Here is a 9,352-nt window from a genome sequence, read left to right as displayed (position 1 = left end):
AACCCTAACCCCTAACCCTACCTTTCAGATGGGGTCCTCTAATGACTGACGAAGGTCTCTCAAGGCAACATTGCAGTAACACTTTCAAACGTTCCCACAGCTGTTTTTCTGTCACATCAACGCTTTCATGTCTCGTCTTCATATCTCTCCCTCTCCATTGATGGACATGTTTTGGGGAGTTCGGCATCAAACGTAACATTCTTGCATCTTCCGACTTGCATTTTCATCACGTATGGAGAGTGCTTGGGTGCCTCTGGAAAAGTCCTTGATGATCGTCTTGTATTTTATGGCGAGGACCTTCAGGTGGTACTCGATGTTCTTGGATGCCGAGCACGCTGTCGTAAATAAATGCTTGCTGACGGTCAAGGCCTCCCCGCGTGTAAACGCCAGCCCTCCCGCGCGATGGCCAAAAGACGTCACGTGACATACACTTGGCTCCTCTCCTTTAATTCAAAACATTTGCCAGAGAACGGACCGTATGCAGCGTGACAACAGTGGAAACCGGGACAGGCAAGGAGCCATCATGAAAAAAGGTCTCAAAAACGTGGTATCCATTGAAGAAGTGCACATTGGAGACTGACTCGCAACTCACAGGGCACCCGACCCCTTTGGACCGCATCACAGGTGGTGAGCCCACGGGAAGGGGGACTCGCGTTGCCTTGGCGGGTGGGTTCGGGCGAGCCGATCGCAGGCAAAGTGAATTATGGAGATGCTGGCTGGCATCCAGAACTTGTGTGCGCCGGTTTGGGTGTGGCACGTTGGCTAGCTTGATGCGAAGCTCACTGTGGAGTTGGCCTTGTAGTTGTCAAGCGTCTCTTCCCCTCGGGTCTGGGGATTTAGGGACGCAAGCAGCCGCTGTACTGCCAGAGAATTTCCTCCGATCCCTCCATGTGGACAGCAAGGACGAGGGCAGATTGGAGACATCTGCTGTGGATGAGGAGGTCTCGCTTCAAAGAGTTCAAGGCAATGTGTCCTGACACTCATTCTCGCTCCCACGCGATCACAACCAAACATCAGTCAGCCCCTGCAACTGATGCGCTTCGGGGCCGCCGGTCCCTTTCGACATCGCAAACTATCGTACGTCCGGAACACTTCAATCTGACCATCACCTTGAGTACAAGACGGCCGCGCACGGGCCATGTGGCCGCAGGGGAGGTGCGGGCTATTGTCCGGTTGCGTTTGACCGTGTCGTGGCCCCTCATCGCCAAGAAACGTTTTTGGTGCGCGTCTTAGGCCGTTGATGACTTCCGTCCGCCCCAGACGCATGGAAACAAGAGAAAGTTCCCAGTGCGTGTCCGAAATTCCCGGACCCAATCTGGGCCCCAGTACGGCCGTGATGATGGCAAAGCCTCTTCTCGATTGGCCGTAAAGTAAGCGTCAGTCCGCCAAGTGGTGCGTCGGAGATCACAAAGGAAGAGCACCAACAGGAAGGGAAGCGTTCGACGCCTCAATGTGGACTCGCAGCGTCTGCTAAAGCTGCCTTGTTCAATTGGCCCATCGCATACGGCCTATTTTTGTCCTTTTGAATATTTCTGGCTCAAAGACCGCTTGTGATTTTGGAAGCAACGTGCAATTGAATATTTGATTGTTGATCAAATGCAATATGGGTACAATTGTCTCTCTTGATGAGAACCTGGTGGACCAAAGCGGGTCAACGGGAGACCCATTTGCAGCTTTGCCGTCAACTTGATTTGCGGCCCACCCACCGGGCTTTCGGAAAAAGGAAGCCACGTCCCGATTGCCGTGAGCTCCGCTTTGCTCGAGGTGTGCCGTTCGTGTCTCATCTCCCTGCGAAACGCGTCGAGCGTGCCGACGCTCATCGTCCGTCGAGAATTCACCGGTGGCCTCGTGACCCCTCGTCCGTGACTGTCGCGGCGCTAATGTGGCAGACGTGGATATCCGGGGGGGGGGGGGGGGGGGGGGGGGGGGGGGCCTCATTGAAGAAGTTTTGACTCAAGGCAAGAATCGTGGACCCAAACGTGGAGTTTGACGATGATGAAAGATTTGATGAGCACTTCTGGTCTTTTTCTTTTTTCTCATCACGATGACACTTTCTCCTCTGGTGCGTCTTGCCAACGTTTTCGGCCCTCATATCTCAAGGCGCCACCGTCGTGGAAGATGACTGCGGCAAATTGGTTCTGGTAGCAGGTCCGACTTTCAACAAGGTGGCTGAGCCCCAAAGTGCAGCGCGGCCCCGCATATTCAACTCTTGCCGGTTGGACGCGTCGCTTTGAGAGCCAACTTGAAGCGGGAGTGGCAAATACAGAGAAGGCGCGCTCACGTCTCCGGCTGCTTCTTTCTGTTTGATGTCATTCGCGTTCTTGATAAAGGAGCCTCGGAGACAGCAATGAGACAGGTTATTTCCTGTCACAACAAGTTAGCGTTGCTTGATGAGGGACGAGAGCGCGTTGTGCCCCATGACATGCAAGAACGGCCTGACTCCAGAGCTCCTTTCCGTGGATGCGAGGGTCCTCCGTTATGTTGGGGCCCACTGAACAAAGACAAAAGTTTGAGGAGGCCCAAATCAAATCTCATCTGACTTCCTGACCTTCTTCTTCGTGGCCGTGCTACATGGAAAAGAACATTTCTTTGGAAAGATCCACTCCTTGAATGAATGCCAGTCACCTTTGTGGCCTTCAATAGTTTTTTTTTAGAGCTTTCAAAAAAGAAGAAAAGAAAAACGGGCAGCAAGTAAGTGTGTGAAATGAAACGCTATGACCTTGAAGCACTGCGATTAAATCCAATCAAGTCAGACCATCACAAGGCCATTGAGAACTCAATGGTCGCAAGCTTTACATTGCAGCGTCTTTACAAAAGAAATGGCATGATATTGACATGCGGCTTGCTCCCAGTCACGTAAATAGCGCCGTTATTTGCCAAGTCTCCCACCATGTGCCGCTGCTCTGGACACAACAATAATCACAATTGCAATAAGAATGCTGTGAATGGACACTCGTGTTGAGCCACCAGAAAATGGAGGTTTGATGTCAACTCCTCTCAAACCCTGGACATGAAGCCTTCTACCCTAATGTACTGCGTGTGTGTGCATATGTATGGGCGCGAACACACAGGTTGGTAAATGCAGTTAAAAGTGTTGTGCTTTTGCTTTTGTCAAGCACATTGAGTTGTCTTGTGAGGAAAATGCGCTCTGGAAATCGAGCTGAAGCTGCCTCGCCTCCGTGTTCTGTACATTTCAAAATACCTGAAAGTTTCTGTTGTGATGTGTCTGAACATTTTGGATTGAAAGGTCATGTGAAGCCTTGCTACTTGTTTCCGCTAAGTGCTCAAACTTTTCTGGAAAAAAAAGAAAAAAAAATGCAGCTCCTAAATTCCTGCTGTTAAAACTGATGCAACTTCACCAAATGCGACCACCGTCACTGAAAAGCATTTTTCACAGCCTTCAAGAATGTCAATTTCTTCACATGGACTTTTTGTGCTGGACGTTCACGCTGGCCAAAAATCAGTCAAATGGCTTTCGCTGGAAAGGGTTGTCCCCGTGTTTGTCTGCAACCACTTCAAGAGGTGTCTTCTTTTCTTTTTTGTGGCCTATCCCCACCGTGCACATCGACACACACGCACATGCCGACCCCTCCCCTCCTCACGCAGGCGCAGTTCCTGCAGGCGGCGCTTCCGGGAGGGGGCGTCACCAGAGGGGGCTCGCTGAGCACGAGGAGGAGGAGGAGGAGAAGAGCGAGGCGACGACGCCGAACGGATGCGAGCAGGACGGAAGACGAGAAAAGTTTCCACTCGCGGGAATGACTTTGTCCTCTGATGCGCGCTTTGGCCACTTCCCTTTTTTCCAACAAGCCTGAAAGTGTTGCCGCGGGAGGAAAACTCCACGCGCGGGTCGGGATCGTTTGCATCTTGATTGACAGGTAGGTTGCCGATTGACAGCTCGCCAACGTGCCTCGGACGCTCGCTGCGCTCACTTGCGCGGAAATGATGGCGCACGTCTGACGGCGACGCGGTTGTCAAAGAGACCGCGCTGCCGTCTTACCGAGCCAAATTCAATACGAGCCCAATTCACAGAGTAGGGGGACTTTTTCATTGGGAGCAGACTTTGAGGTCAACTTGTTTCCACAACGCGCGCCCTGGCCGCTTCTTTTTGACTTCATTTCCACACCGGCGTTCAAAGGAATATCGGACTGAAGAAGAAAAAAAAGGGGGGGGGTGACCTTATTCGGTTGCACGGGATTCAAATGTGGGAAACCCGCGTCCTTTACGTCTTTTTTTCCCCCCTCAAGCAGATTCAAATGACACAAGTTTGTTGATCATCTTGCGCAAACGATGCACTGAATGAAATCAGTTCTAATGATTTTTTTTGGAGTGAACGCATCCAAGGGGCGCCTAAAAAAAAACGGCTCTTTTGTGGCTTCAATGTGTTTCCAAATTTCATTTCAAGAGTTGATTTCAAGCAAGCGCTGCCCCCCCCCCGACATGTTGACGTCATCACTCCTAAAAGTGGCGTCAACAGATTTCGATGACCTCTCACTCGTTTACGTGCGAATGAGAGCGTGAACGTTGCCCTGCCGCCAGATGGACTTGAAAAGTGGTCTTGAAGCGCATCCTTCTTCGTTGCCGTTTGACCCAGCATGCGACTTGGTTTTGGTTTCGCCGTTTTTGTGCGTCCTCATCGCCTCAAGGGAGGCTTTTTTTCCCTCTTTTCTTTTCTCTCTCGCTCCCTCAGCGGAGGCCTCAGCGACTTCCCCAACAGGGAGGGGAGCTCGTTGCTCGAGGTCAAAGGTGCAACAAGTGGACCGTTTGTCCGCCTCCAAGCAAATTCATCACGAGCTATTCTGATCAGGAATGAATTTGATCGTTCAAATCCTCCCAGTTCAGCCCGCCGCAAGTCAATCTCGTCCCAAGCGGTCGGCAATTTTCCGACGGACCAAAGCAGGAACTCAGTCATCATGAACAGATTCCTTTTGAATAGTGGCGTGGGTTTGCTTTTTTGCTCTAAAAGGCGTGCACTTTAGAGTTCAAATATGCTCGAGTAAAAACAAACCCAAAAAAAAGTCGAAAATGACGTCAGTTTCCCGCATTCGAATCACATGCAACTGCACAAGGGAGCCCATTTTTCTTTTCAGAGCGTCTTGACAAGAGTGCGCGCAGAGCGTTTGCAAAATGCCGAGCCTCCTCCAACGGGAACGCCGTCGCCGTGGCGTCAAAAAACGGCGGCAACAAATCTGTCGAGAATCGACGGCGACGGGCACAGATTTCGGTGCTTTTGCGCTGACCGGAGAAGAACGGCTTCCGGTTCGATGCGGAACCGTCACGGCGGCGGGTTCACGTCACGTGAAAATTGGCAAGTTTGAATGTGTTGGTTGCGACGCAAAGACTTTTGGATAGATTGTTGAAGAGGCGGCACTTGATCAAGAGGCTTTCTTTCCAAACAAATAAGAACAAGCAGCTCATTTCGAGAGGGGAAATCGGCGTCCAAAAGCAGAATCGGCCTGTTCTGTTTCACTTTGGGAAAGCTCAAATGCGACTGGCTTGTTTGTTTTGTTTTTCCAAACACTTTAGAATCAGTAAAGCTGCGTTGGCTTGAAAACGCAATCCAATGAAATGCCGTTCCGTTGTCCGATCGGAGTGACGTTGATGCAGAGAAAAGCCATCGTGACCAAAGCCCCTTGACGCCATCCAATTGTATCGTTGTAAAAAAAGCAATATCGCGCCGAGTGTCGAATCTCTCGGCTTTCTATCGATACGTACAAAAAAGCAGAAGAGGAAACCTATCGTTACGGCCCAAACTCCAAAAACTCCACTTCACTCAAGTACTCTTCAGTCGTCACCGATACCGACGACCGACACCACCCGTGCTTTGGCTCCAGTTTGCCGGAAAGCAACTCCAACAGAGACGGCTCGTTTTGGAAGGAATCCCAGGACAACGTTTCACGAAATGAATGGCAATTTTCAATTCTCCAAATTTCTAGTTCCTGATGCTAACACGGCCATTGGTACTTGGCCCTCCCCAACTATGAATTCAACAAAAGGTGAAAGCTGAAGAGCAGAAAGACGACGAGGATGACGTTCGGGAAAGCCGTCAATCACGCGGCGGGCGCGTAGGCGGGCGACGTCATTTTGCTCGGAGGTTTTGCCGTGTTTTGAATTCCTTCCGATTAGGGATGCATAGGTATGACGCCCTACTTAATCTTTCCCCGCCGCCGCCGCGGGCGGGGGGGGGGGGCTTGGCCAGGAAGCGGACCTGCCGTCCTTGAGAGGCTTCGATAATAACAAGACAAGAAGACGTCTTGGTTTTCAGCCAAGCGCAGCTCGCTCGCTTCCCAGCCGCGAATATCTCGGGCGAGGGGGAGTCGGACCGCCGGCGGCACGCGTGGAGGGAAGCGTCGGCAAGTCGGAATGCGCCCGCGTCCGACATCCCCTTCCGCCTCTGTCTGGCGTCTCGTTGAAAGACATTCCGGCGAGACTCGGCCAAGGTCGCGCCGCCGCGCTTCCGCGATCCCCCCGTCTCGCCGCCCACAAAGTGCCGCCAACCTATAGTCTCCGTTCACACCGCCCCCCCCTGGCCCCCACGGGCAAGCTGGCGAGTCAGATCCAAAGCGAGATATTTCATAAATGACCAGTTCGCTGGTACGAACCTGTTGGAAAAAAATGAAACCCAAAAAAATCTCCACCGCTTTGGTCCTCAAATGACGTCATTGACGGGCAAAATTGCTCTGCAAAGAAAAAAAAAAAACGTTTTGATCCTCGCGTACGACACCTCTCGGCATAGCTAATTGTTCGCCGGACTCGATGGGGTGGAGGGAAAGGTGCCGTGAGAAGCCTCCAGCGGCAATTTGGGAGTCGGCAAGATGCGAGCGAGTCGCAGAGCTACAAGTCCACCTCGTCGAGCAAATCAATAACGAGTCCCGCGACCTTTAACCCCTCGGCGTGCGCCCGGCGCGAGCCGGCGAGCGAACGGCGGCCGGGCGTCCAAAGCTCAAAGTGTGGCCGCCTGAACGAAAACAAGTCCAAATCTGTCAGCTCGTCCATGGGCCAACGCTTCAGCCGCGCGCCGCAAGTAAGCCTTCGCCTTCGTCTTTCATTTTCCACCGCTTACGCACCGCCACCGCCGCCGCCTGCACTCCCCATCGGGGATTCGGTGTCAAGACTTTGCGTCTCCGATCCAATCGAGTAGAAGAGAACGAGCCTCCCCGAGTCCCGCGAGGGCGGCAAAGCGGACAGTCGCAGAGCGACCATAAATCAATGGGGACAAAAACAAAGACAGACGGAATTGATTTGCCCCGCGAGTGACCGGTCCGGGGCGATGGTCGGAAGCTAACGAAAAGAAGTCGTTTGCGCGGCGGCGCAAGAATGCGCTCGCCTGTCAGCAGCAGTTTGCTCCTCCGGTCGCTTTCTCGCCGTGTCCTCGACTTGACTTTCTGTCTTGTTTGTTTGCGTCGGGGCGGCTCCTCGGCGCTTGCGATCAGGAAGCGGGCCACGTGTGAGCACGTCGTGTCAACTCAACGGGGTCGAGTTGACACGACGAGCCGACGTGTTTAGCGACGACGCACACACGTGCGAGTCATTCCCACTCCGCAGCTGGAAAATTTGCCGCGGTTCCGAGTGGCCGGCTGTGAAATGGCTGCAAGTGAGCGTGACGCTGCGGCCGCCCCGCACGACAACATCGGCCTTGCCTTGAATCCAGCACCAACAACGCAAATTTGGAGTTTTCATGGTCGGGGCTTCAGATGTCATGTTGATTTTTTTTCCCCTTGCATCACGTCTCTGAGCCACCCGTGGAAACTTTGGACCACCAGCGGATTCTGCGGCTTTTGATGACCGCCGTCCGTGAGCGCAAATATTGCTCTCTCTCTCGCACGTGCAATGCTGTACAAAACATCTTGGTTGGTATCTAAAAAGCTTTCTTTTGAAATGTGACTTTTAAAAAGCCGGTCGCGATCGTCTCGCGAGCCGAAGCATGCGTTTGTTTCACCGGGAACAGTCGGGAGGACTAATTGGTTGGACGGAAAAGGAGGGCGAGCAGAGAGAGAAAAAAAAGAAGTTGACCACACGGTCGGCAGCTGCACACGTCCTTGTGCACTTTGACTTGTAGGCGTGGTCTATTGCAAACGATTCGGTGGGTCCACGGCTCGCTTTTGAGGCGCTGACGTCAAACGGATGGCGGAGCGCCGCCGGCCCGCTTTCGGAGTCCGCCCTGACCCGACCGCTCGGTCGGCGACCTCGCCGCCGTTTGACGACAAGCGGACGTTCACTCTTTTGAACTGCATCGCGGCGTTTGTGTCATTTGCCCCGGGGCGGGTCTCGTCACCCCGACGCTCGCAATTCTTTTGCTTCTTGACGCCCCACCGAATGTTTGGATTGGGCTCAAGTCAGCCGCGGCCCCGGACGCTCGGTCGAGTGGATCGCCGCCTTTGGCGGGGTGGGCTGCCGGTGGACGCTTTGGAGAGAGGCGGAAGACGTGACACGGCAAAAGCGCGCCGTGCCCGTTTTGAAGTACGACGGCCGTGCGCGGAGTCGCGCGAATCAAGTTGACGATCCGCACGATGGCGAAAAGGGAACGAGCGACGGCACGTGGCCACGTTTCACGGCTCGCAAGTGGCACGGACGCGTTCTCGGCTCCGAGGGTCTTGACGGAGAAGGCGGCGCATCGCGTCTTTCCAGAAAGCCGACGAGCGGCTACCCGCGGACGACGTCCGGAGCGGCGGAGAAGAGTGTTCGAGGGGGGGCAGGACGGCGGCGAACTGTCGGGATGAAAGTGGCGGCGGGAGAGCGTCTCGCGCTTTGCTCCTCCGAACCGAACGTCGCCGCCTCCTTCAGCTCCCGGCGGGTGACGCGGCAACCGGGGCTTCGGGATCTTGCTCAAGGACACTTGGACGCCGTCGCAGCGGCCGCGGACGGAAGCGGCAACGTCCGGGGCGGGAAACGACCGTTCTGCCACCGACAAAAATAAGAGCTGCAGCCGACACGCAGGCGGTGGGAGTTTGCTCCGCGTGGCGTTTAAAGGGCGGTATGAAGGAGAGAACAAGTGTTTGGCTGCCACTTGTGTCCATCGGGGACGCTAAACTCGGCAACAAACAACGGCTCGCTGTCGACAAATCCAACTTTGGTCGGAGCCAACCATTCGCTGCGCCGCAGTGTTTGTGAATGACTTTTTGGGCCACTGTCGTTTTGCGTTTTGCGGCAGGACTGGCGTTCAGCGGAGGATGCGGTAGACCTCCACCTCCCGCCGGATCCTCACCCTCGTCCCGTCCGTCACGGGTGGCCGATGGGGGAGCGCCTGCGGCCGGCGCCGTCTCCCGGGCCGGACGGCGAGCCCGCCGCCCTGTTGCGGTTCCGGGAAGTGGACTGCGGCAAGGGCACGGAGCCGAGGAGCTCGCCGCCGGATGGC

The sequence above is a fragment of the Hippocampus comes genome, unplaced genomic scaffold (genome assembly GCF_001891065.2).
Source record: "Hippocampus comes isolate QL1 unplaced genomic scaffold, H_comes_QL1_v1.1 scaffold295, whole genome shotgun sequence".
Classification (NCBI taxonomy): domain Eukaryota; kingdom Metazoa; phylum Chordata; class Actinopteri; order Syngnathiformes; family Syngnathidae; genus Hippocampus; species Hippocampus comes.
The sequence above is the reverse complement of the archived record's forward strand: the minus strand, read 5'-3'. Positions refer to the sequence as shown.